This window comes from Apium graveolens, chromosome 3 (genome assembly GCF_009905375.1).
Source record: "Apium graveolens cultivar Ventura chromosome 3, ASM990537v1, whole genome shotgun sequence".
Taxonomy (NCBI): domain Eukaryota; kingdom Viridiplantae; phylum Streptophyta; class Magnoliopsida; order Apiales; family Apiaceae; genus Apium; species Apium graveolens.
The window spans coordinates 157831873-157840787 of NC_133649.1; positions in this window are offsets into that span (position 1 = coordinate 157831873).

Genomic DNA, 8915 nt, shown 5'->3' on the forward strand with positions numbered 1-8915 from the left:
ATAAGGTTTATTCGATAACTTTATTTTATTCAATGAATAATATTTTGAATATTCATTCGAGGACTTATGACTCCGCTTATTTATTTAATGAATATTATTTTGAAAATTCATTCGAGGACTTATGACTCCGCTTATTTATTTAATGAATATTATTTTGAATATTCATTCAAGGACTTATGACTCCGCTTATTTATTTAATGAATATTATCTTAAATATTCATTCGAGGACTTATGACTCCGCTTATTTTATTTAATGAATATTATTTTAAATATTCATTCGAGGACTTATGACTCCGCTTCTTTTATTAAATAATATTCTTTATTTTATTAAAGAATAATGTTTCGATAATCAAACTTATTTTCGATTATTCAAATAAAGATCGTACTTTCGTATAAGTATATCTTTGGTTATTTATTAATCATTTCAAGTATGAGTTTTAAAACTTCTACTTCGATTATTTTTATAAGGATTATCCTTATGGGAATATTATTTAAATAATAATATTCAGATATTTTCTAATATATCGGGACTGGTTTATTTTATTAAATCAGCATTACTCCAAACATTCTTAAAAATGTTTTCGAGTCTTCAAAATGATTTTAAAAGTTAGAGCGGATCCCGAAACTTGTTTTCAAATTTAAGATCTTCCGTTCGAAGGGGATTTAAATACTCGCTCAAAAATCTGAGGGATCCGACTCCGTGATGTATTTTTTATATTCGCAACAAGGTTGCTGTTTTGATAAAAGAGTTTTTGATTACTTACCCAACACTTGGGAAGTAAAATTCTTGGAATAAGTTAATCCATTAACAGGCATCGCCTGGGAAATATCGGTGAGTTTTTCTTTCCAACTAGATGTGACTTCTTGGTGGAGTCGTATCAACAAGTTCCTACTTGGGGAAAGGGGAGACGAGCTTTACGTTTCAGAGTCATGGATTTCATCTGAACTAGGAGTGGCGTAAGTGGTCGAGTGGCGCCGGCCCAGCCTTATTTATTGGCCCAAATGGCCTAGAAGTTCCGCTAAGACGGTCCATTCCTTTGGAATCCAGTGTTCGGTTGACAAGTAAATCCGACAGGTTCTCCTCTACATGTAGAAAATGGTGGGGTTACACTACTACGACTGATCATTGTGAGTGGTCTTCCTGGCGCGTCAAACTCCCGTAATGAGTTCATCATCCAATTGGATATTTCTGCAACACTACCCAGAGCACTTCGATAGAAAGGCTACGGCTGGGCGATTGTTAAGTGTTGGCAGGGTTGAGTTTTCAAAATGATGTTTTCATCAAATGAAGTATCTCGTAACTTCATTTTATTTTGATGATATTTCAAAGATAGATTATATACAAGTTTTGTCGTGTAGCTTCATCTATGGGATGAGATAATTATAACTTGAATGGTGGTAGTTTAAGTAGTATTCGGAAAAGATATAAGTATATTGGAGTATCTTGTAACTTCATCTTTTCAACTTATATCTATTTAATGATTATCTTATGCATGACAAGATTTTCAGAAAAACGTTGAGATAAGGTTAGATATATGAGATCACCTTGCAACGATATTTTTATACAGTTATAAACTGGAACTCTGTATATATTATACATGTCAGAGGATTTCAAAGATTTAGAAAAGTATATATGTATATATATACTGAATATTTTGCGACTTGGTCGCGTTAAGATATCAACTTGGTTCATTTCTTCTTGACCAAGACTTTCACGAGTACTATGAGAATGCTCATATATTGTTAAATATTATACATATTATTTCGGTGGGCTTGTTGCTCACCCTTGCTTTCTTCTTTCATCACACAACATCATATAAACAAGATGAACAGGACCAAGCTCCCAATTCACGAGTGGATAGGAAACGTTCCGCAGTTTCCTATAGGCGTTGATGTCGCTGTAGTTAAGGTAGGAACTACCAATAGGCTAGGATTTCAACTTCTGATGTACCAGACTTATGTATCTATATGAATTGTAATAATGGCAAAGAAATGTAAATTTATTCAGAAACCCTTTTAAGGTGTAATGGCATATAATTGTGGAATAAAATGACTCGTGTTATTTTTGGATATTCATCTCTGAGACTATAACTTGTGGTGTGTGTTTATTGTGGGGTCACAGTACAGAGTAGTTGATTGTTTATTAAGATTGGGTGTTATTAAAGGAAATGGAACTCGTGACAACCCGGATCCCCGACCCCGGATTTGGGGGTGTTACATGCACTTTTGACATCCATTTGATAGACTGTGAAATTGGCATGGGCTGCATAGGCTAGAAAAATCCTGATGGCTTCAAGTCTTGCAACAGGAGCAAAAGTTTCATCAAAATATATTCCTTCTTGTTTATAGTAGCCCTTAGAAACCAATCTGGCTTTATTCCTTATGACTATGCCATTCTCATCCATCTTGCTTCTGAATACCCATTGGGTGTCAAAAGAATTATTGCCTTTAGGTTCGGGTACCAGCTTCCATATTTTATTCCTTTCAAATTGGTTTATCTTTTCTTGCATAGCTAAGACCTAATCATGATCCAGCAAATCTTCTTCCACCTTCTTCGGCTCTTCCTGAGATAGGAAGTTGATGTATAGACATTCTTCTTGAGTTGCTTTTCTTGTATGCACTCTTGAAGATGCATCACCAATGATTAATTCAAATGGGTGATCTCTAGTCCATTTTCTTTATGGTGGTAGATTATCTCTAGATGAGGAGGCCTCATTGTTGTCTTGATATGTGACTGGGTGTTGACTAGTCGACATTCCCCCTGAGTTAGTGGATCTTTGATTTGAGGATGGGGTTCTGGCAAACAATGATCTAGAATGACTTTCAGCACCTATTGAGGAATGATCAACGGATGTTGAATTTCTGTCAATGGATGATCCACCTTGTCTATCAACAGATGATGCACTTTTCCAGTCAACGGATATATCATTCTATGCATCAACTATTGTTGGTTCTTTTGAAGACAAATTTGAATCTTCTTTAATCATCACCTCTAGGTCATCTTCATCATCACTGTCATCATAAAATATTTCAACATTCTCAAATTTGAGGCTTTCATGGAAACCTTCATCATGCAGTCATTCAATCTTCTTATCATCGAACACAACATGTACAGATTCCATAACAATGTTGGTTCTTAGATTGGTGACTCTGTATGCTTTTCCAATAATATATCCAACAAAGATACCTTCATCATCTTTGGCACCAAACTTTCCATGTTGATCAGTTTGATTCCTTAGTATATAGCATTTGCATCCACAGACATGAAGAAAGTTCAGTGTTGGCTTCTTGTTCTTGAACAATTTATAAGGAGTCATGCACTTGGCTTGATTGATCAAAGAAATATTCTGAGTGTAGCATGCAGTGTTGACAGCTTTAGCCCAGAAATAAGTTGGTAACTTTGATTCTTCTAGCATGGTTCTAGCAGCTTTAATCAATGATCTATTCTTTCTTTCCATTATTCCATTTTGTTATGGATTCCTTACAGTTGAGAACTCATGCATGATTCCATTTTCTTCACAGAAAATCCTCATCCTTAAATTCTTGAACTCAATTCCATTATCACTCCTAATTCTTCTTACTTTGAGATCAGGATGATTGTTGACTTGCCTTATATGATTGATAATGATTTCACTAGATTCATCCTTGGATCCAAGAAAATAAGTCCATGAAAACTTGGAAAAATCATCAACAATCACTAGGCAATACTTCTTCTTTGAGATTGACAATATATTGACTGGTCCAAACAAATCCATGTATAACAGTTATGGAGGTTCATCAATTGTTGAATCAAACTTCTTCTTGAATGATGCTTTCACTTGTTTTTCTTTTTGACAAGCACCACAAAATCCATCATTTGAGAATTAAACATGAGGAATACCTCTTATAGGGTCTTTCCTGACTAATTCATTCATAGTTTTGAAGTTCAAATATGGCAGTTTTTTGTGCCACAACCAACTTTCACCCTAACTTGCTTTGCTGAAAAGACAAGTAACTAAATCTGCATTTATTGAGTTGAAATCAGCTAGGTACACATTTCCTTTTCTAACTCCACTAAGGACCACTTTGTTCTTCTTGCAGGTAATAACACATACTTTAGTTATGAAAGTAACAAAGTTTCCTTTATCACAGAGTTGACTTACACTCAAAATATTATGTTTGAGTCCATCAACTAAGGCAACTTCTTCAATGATGACATTCTCTTTTGAAATCAAGCCATATCCCATAGTATACCCTTTGATGTCATCTTCAAAGGTAATGCTTGGGCCAGCTCTCTCCTTGAACTCAGTGAGCAGGGTAGAATCTCCAGTCATGTACATTGAGCAACCACTATCCAGATACCAAAGATTCTTTATGTTTCTCTGCAAACATCAAAACCAAATCTAGTTAATTTTGATACCCAAGTTTCCTTGGGTCCGGCCTTGTTAGCCTTTTTATTAGGCTTCTTAGTCTTTCCATCATTAGACTTAGGTGATGTAAATCAACCTTTGTCTTAAGAGTAGGACTTTGAGGCCCTTGAACAGTTATGAAATTATCAGCCACATTAGGATTAACATGGTATGGAAAAGATTGTGTAAACATGTTATTCCAATATGGCATGTTAAATGGCATTTGAGGCATACTAAATGTAGCATCATAAGGATTGTGTGAAAATTGCATATTAGCATAATGTGCTGATAAATTTTGTGCAGGCATAGTAGCCATATCATGCATGGGTGGTATGGGTATGTTAGGCAAAGGTGGAGGTGCATATATGGGAGCATATTTCATAGACTTGCAACTAATGGATAAATGATTAACACTACCACACTTAACACATGTCTTTCTAGGTGCATACTTAACAGGTGTGTAGTTTTTATTCTTATTTATCCCTACTTTCCCATTTCTATTATTTTCCTTTTAGAATATGCCTTGACCTCAATCTTCTCCAACCTGTCATTGTTAGGTCCCGAATTATCGTAGATGGGGGGTTGAATACGATAATCACTAAATTAAAAATTCTTTTGAATCTTTAGCGGATAAAATATTTAGTGCTCGGTTAGTGGTTTCTTTTTCTTGAGAGAAATACTGTTTGGAACGATAAAACGAGGAACACAAGATATTCGGGGAAATATATATTCGTATATAAATCCTCGAGAGTGTTGCTACACTCCGGTAAATAAATTAACCGGCTACAATTTAAGAACAACAAAGTTCCTAGCTACTACAAAGATTTACAAATCAAATCCTATACAATAATCTAGCTTTTGTTTGTACTAGGATTTAATTACCGGGTAACGATTATAATATCCCTAAGAATATACAAGAGTTAAATCGGGCATTATAACGTTACTCCGGTGAGAAGTTAAACGGATATTCAAGTAGCTTGAACTACTCTGTAAATCTCCGCTTTTTGTTTTATCAGCTCTCTTTTTGTAGGAGAAGAAGATAAACAGTCCTCTTTTTTTGGATATGCTGTAAAGTGTAGACTTTATCAATAAATTGTGTGGCTGAGGTTGAGTGGCTCTGTGTGGTGACAGCTTTATCTTTTCTGTGGCGACAAGAGTACACATGAGGTTGATTTTCCTTGGTTTATTTTGTAGCTTCTCTGTGGCGACTTCAAGGAAATAGAGGAGAGTATTATTACTTCTATGGCGACTACAAGAGGGTGAGGGGGGAATTACTTCTCTGTGGCGACAAGTAACAAGTACATGTACAACTTGATTAACTAAAACAAAAACAAACTAACATAAACTTTAGTTGCACACGTTTGGTTTTATTTCCTTTTTTTCTTTTTTCTTTTTCCTTTTTTTTGTTTTGTTTTGTTTTTCTTTTCTATTTTCGTTTGTTTTCTTTTTCCTTTTTTTTGTTTTATTTTCTTTTTCTCTTTTCCTCTTTTTTTGTTTCTTTTCTTTTTAAGTTTAAATTGTAATTAAATTAATTTATAAAATATACTTAAATATAACTTATATAAATAAACTAATTTAGATTTATAAAATAAACTTATTTAAAGTTTATAAGATAAATAATTTTAAGTTTATTAAATAAATTATATTAAAGTCCATTAAATAATTTATTTAATTTAACAATTAAACTTTGAGCTTCGCCAATCCCTTGAGTTGTTTAGCTGTATACCCCACACACCTCTTCTCGTACTTTAACATATAAATATTCAATCCAAGTATGTTCCTCAACTTAACAATCCTTCTATAAATAATATCCAGATTCCTTTCACGAGCTGTTGACGCCTAGTGCAACTGGTCTGATTCACAGACGACTAACCCCGATTCAGGTCTTCGTATTATAGCCTTGATTACATTGTTAAGTTTGCCTCAACTTTATTGCTTCGAACACTAACTATCAATAAACAATTATACTTTCACTAGAATCCTTTCTGGTACTCTAGACAACGTCTTCATTAACCTCTGTATATACCTTGTCTTCAATTCTTCAGATTCCTATGCTTCGAACACTGTCTATCTTCAATCAATACCAATACACTGAAATCTTCCGGTAGCACTTGTATACTGAATCTTCAACCTTTCTGAAACCCTGAAAGTCTTTAACCTTTGTTCTTCACTGAGGCATGATCATATTAATGAACTTCTTTCAGTGACCCGTAGACAGACTTCAGGCTTTCTTCTATTATTCTGATTCTGTGTATTTGCCTTGTCTTCATTCTTCCTGATTTCTTGTGTAGACGTAGTATTATTAACCTGTCATGTTTTAGTGTTGTTATTGTGTTGAGTTATCACGTAACTGTTCATACATCTACATAGTCTCACCAATAATCTCCCCCTATTTGATTGTTAAACCTAACAAACAAATTAAATAGAGAGGATAACTCAACTAACAACTAGAAAAAGTAATGTACCAGGACTTGTAAATAATGCTACTGGTTTTCTGGATCAAATACTGCATTTCCAGATTTCTTGAGTAACTGAAATAAAAGATGTTTGTTCCTCTAGCACTGAACTGATCTTCATGTAGTTTCATCTTTATTTCCTTGGTTCTTCAAATCTCTGCCAGATAACACTTCTCAATCTTGAGCTTATCATCAGCAGCTTCTCTTGTACAACCACATTTCCTGTTGAGAAGCGTATATCTCTCTTGCTTCTCCCCTATGAGAATCAACTGCTTAAAGAAGATTACCTTCGTCTACCACCTCTCCCGTACAATAGGATCCGCAGTTAAAAACTAATGGTACTCCCCTTTTGGAAAACAGCTTATCCCCTTATGAAGATTAGTGATGAACCAAACCTCTTCTTCTGATCACTAGGAAATCACCTTGTGTTTACCACCTCTCCCGTACAATAGGATCCGTAGTTATAAATAACAATGGTGTGGTGTAGTGTACATATACTTTACCTTTTTCCACCTTCCTGGTATTTTTCCCCCTTAGTTGAGGAATCCTCCAAACTATTATATAAGCTTTTATCTCCCCCTTAGAGAAGGAATGTATGATGTTGTCTGAAAGAGTTCTCATATGTTACTTGGTTGGAAAAGAAATAACAAGTTAGAGTCTGATCAACCATGTCCCTTTAACTGCTGCAAGAATGACTTCATTTTTGATCATTATGTTCACCAATCTTCCCAACTCCTTATACCTCCCAAATGTGAGATCACCAATTGTTACCAATTGTTAGCTCCCAAAGGTCCTGAAGTATTCTAATCTAATATGTAAATGTTAGGTCCCTAAAAGTTAGGTTCCAATCATAAACAGAATCGAGACTCAAAGTACCAAGAACCATGTTTAGGAATAGGGAATGGGATATGGTGTTTCTGTCTTTTTTCCTCACTATGAGTGTGTGATTTTGTTTCGTATACCTCACAAGTGTTTCACTATTCTATTAACTTATGTTTACACTCATTCTCACAAGTCACTCCTCTCATAGCTCCAAAATCCAGCTGTACCTGCAAGGAAAATCACCTTAGCCATCCCTAAGGAGGTCACAGGTGGTGCAATGGGAGTTCGCAAATCCCCATCCTTGTTAGACTCGTCAGATGAATCTGAGTCATAATCTACAAGTTGCTAGTTTCCCTTTTAGGGTTCCATATTTGAACTTTGGGAAGGTAAACAATGATCCAAAGAATTTAGCATAAAGATCAAAGTTCCCTTCTAATGTCTGTGAAGACATTTCCTTGTGACTCATCAGGTAAATCTGAATCATTGTCAACAAGTTGCAGATCTGCACCTATGTCAGATCCACTATGCGCAGATACATCCAGGTTTATTAGTCCCGGGGAGGTAGACACTGACCACTGACATATGGCTATTGGATCAGTATCCTCTCCTAACACCTGTAAAGGCAATTGGTGCATTAAAGAACCTTGAACAATTGAATCTAACCGTAAAATGGTCAAAACTCTAGTTTTTGTCAACTCATTCTTTGTGTGTGTAACCTTTCCTTGTGCATCAAGAATTGTTTATGTTTGAGGTGGTGACACTACATCGGATACCGTGGCCGACAGGCGAATTTCAATAGACGCACCCTGTTGAGAGGATGAATCTAGTAACTGTTTTTATTCCTTTTCAGCCATTACATCTTTTTGAGAAGATGTATGGAGGCTAGCAGTTGTCTCAGTTTTGATATATTTCAACTTTGTAGGAAACAGAGCTGCTGGGTTGACTTCAGAACCTTCCTTATGTGGTGCACTAAGGCACTTTCTCCCTCACGCTCATTCATACTTCATTTTAGTGGTAAGAGAGTGTTGGTTGGTTCTATTTCTGTGTTTTTCTTTACAGTCTGGGATAGAAGTTGTAGGTTTTCAACCTCATGACTATCAATGAAAGAATGCCATTGGAGGCTGAACCTGTATCACAGAGCACATGGCAATATAGAGACAAAATGCACTTAAGATCTATAATGAATGAAAATTATGCATTTAATCTTTTAAAAAAAATGATGTACAATAGTGATTTCAAAAGATTTTAA